General features: G+C 41.8%; 1 pseudogene; it reads right to left on the bottom strand.

Moving 5' to 3' along the window:
• Window positions 1–219, bottom strand: part of LOC119308043 — a 25,739-nt pseudogene extending 25,520 nt beyond the window's left edge.
• Between the last annotated feature and the right edge of the window lie 2,300 nt (window positions 220–2,519).

The raw sequence follows: 2,519 nt of genomic DNA, 5'->3' as shown, positions 1-2,519 counted from the left end.
TGTTAGATGTGTATAGTTCATTCTGTACATCCCCATTGTATAAGGGGCTTTTCTGCACTTTCGCACACAAGTATATGTAATGGCCTTTGGCCCTCAGGAAATCTAGTTGCTCATTCATAACACGCGCATTTGCATGGCAGTGACATTGGTGCTTGCTAGTGATACGGTATGGTAAGGGTACAAGGACAGAGTGAAGCACAGGAAGATCAAAGTGTTCATGATTTTGGTTTGAACTGAGGGAAGAGAAGATTTGAGGCTGGGGATGAGTCTATGTAGTGATTGTGTGAAATTTCACTTGAGAGTGGTCATATATATATAGATGATACTTGTGCATAGACTCCTCAGGCTTCTGTGCGTGTGTGTGTGTGTGTGTATATGTGAACGGAAAAAAGACAGTCATCAGCATACACACATAAGAGCAGTCAACAGCCGGTGCTTGTGCAGGGATTAGTCTACGTTCAGTTAAAACAGCAATAACTTGCAAAATGGACTAGTACTATTTTGATCCACACATACCCATGGCAACACTTTTCCATGACAAGCATGTGGAAGAAAGAAAACCCAACTGCGCGCAGGAGCAACTAAATATCGCCCGACCCACTAGAGAGCGAAGACGATTCACAGAGAGGGACCAGCACAAATGGATGCACTCGCATTGATGTGAAGTGCAGCTATATGCGTCAATACAACAGGATCTAGAATAAATAAATAAGGTGTATGTAAGATACGTGTCGGCACAAAAATGATAGACATAGCTGAGCAGTAGGAATCTTACCTTCAATATATGGACAATTGCCATTAATGAATAAATAGTACATCTGAATAAGAAGTGCAGAGACCCAAGAGAAAGCAAGCAAAGGCAAATGGCAATTGTATTCGGCTCTACTATATCCGTCCTGTCTCCTTTCATATGTATTTGGCTCTACTATATCTGTTTTCTTTATTAGTCTCCTTCATATTTTATGTTAAATCTTGACTATAGATTTAATTAACAAATTGTTAGTTCAAAAATTATATCATTTGATTCGTATTTGAACATAGTTCTTCATTATATAATTTTTTATGATATGCATTGACATTTTATTAGTTAAATCTATGGTCTAGATTTGATACGAAATACGAAGGGGACTAATAAACCAGGATGGAGATACCTTCGTCCTCGTTTAATTATTGGTCTTCTTCGTATTTTTTGATAAAATTTGACCGTAGATTTAACTCATAAGATGTTAATGCATGTCATAAAAAAATTATATCATTGGATTCGTACTTGAGCATAGTTTCGAATGATAATATTTTTTATGACATGCATTAACATTTTTGTAATTAAATTCATTGTCAAAATTGAGCATAAAATACTAAGGGAACCAATAAATCAGGATGAAGGTAGTACTAGTAAATAAATCAGGACGGGGTCAGAGAAGTGCATCGATGCACGCAGTGGCATCTGCATCGACGGCGCGCGTGGCGTCGAGATTCGAAGCAGCGAGCGTGCTAGTTAGAGTATAGGCAAACTTTTGAAGACCGAGATGCAGGGTATATGCGTATTCGGTGCACACCACGAATCTGACATGGTCAGACGTAGGGGGGCCGTAGCATGCAGCGTAGCTGCTGCTGCAGGGGGGCAGGATGGGTGGGGTAACCGCGCGCACGCACTGGCCAGTACCTTCACAAACCAGCTGGCATCCACCGTCGGGTAGTGTTTTCAGTCAACGCACAGCGCCACAAGTTCAGAGGCTTAGATACTTTTAATCTTATTAAGCACCGGGAAAAGGACTCTAGATTTTATTCCAAACGAAACACTTAATACATTGTTGATTAAAAACACTCACAAACACACCAAACTGTACACGCACATAACCTGTCTTTAGATCAATTTATGCAACGCCTCTAAAAATACTAACAGGAGCGTTAATGCGAACGCTGCACGCCTCGTTCACGTCCCGATCGTGCTCAGCGGCATATCTGTCGTACACACCTGACCACGCGTCCCTGCATGCGTGCATGGCATGCCCCCACAACCGCCAATGTTGACATACGGGTCATGGTCCACCACCTGCTCCCACAGGCCACTTCGCTGTTCCCTGCCCCGAGGATTAAAAAATAGACGTACCTCGCTGCACGCTCTATGGGCAGGTCCCGCTTGTGTCAGAATTGCACCCCACAAGATCGACTTGGCCAAGGGTATTCACATGTATCGACTGTCCACTTTCCCCATTTTAATGAATTTCGGTGCACGGATCACCTCACCTGGACCACCGGTTGGATACCTGCGAGCAGCTGCCGCTGCGTGCAGGAAGGCCGCACTCATATCTAATTGCTCAAATCGATGACCTAAAACTACGCAAATGACTTATTCACCTAGACGGAGGTAGTATGAGTAATAGACAGGTCGTGACGACCGCGTTGGCCAATTTATTGTGATATGTATTAACATTTTATTAATTAAACTTATAATTAAAATTTTTGAATCAATAAAATTTGTATTTATAATTAAAATGTCGTGATGACTAGTATTAAAT

Source organism: Triticum dicoccoides, chromosome 1B (genome assembly GCF_002162155.2).
Source record: "Triticum dicoccoides isolate Atlit2015 ecotype Zavitan chromosome 1B, WEW_v2.0, whole genome shotgun sequence".
In the NCBI taxonomy this organism is placed as follows: Eukaryota; Viridiplantae; Streptophyta; class Magnoliopsida; order Poales; family Poaceae; genus Triticum; species Triticum dicoccoides.
Note: the sequence above shows the minus strand (reverse complement) of the source record. Positions and strands in the feature narration are given on the sequence as shown.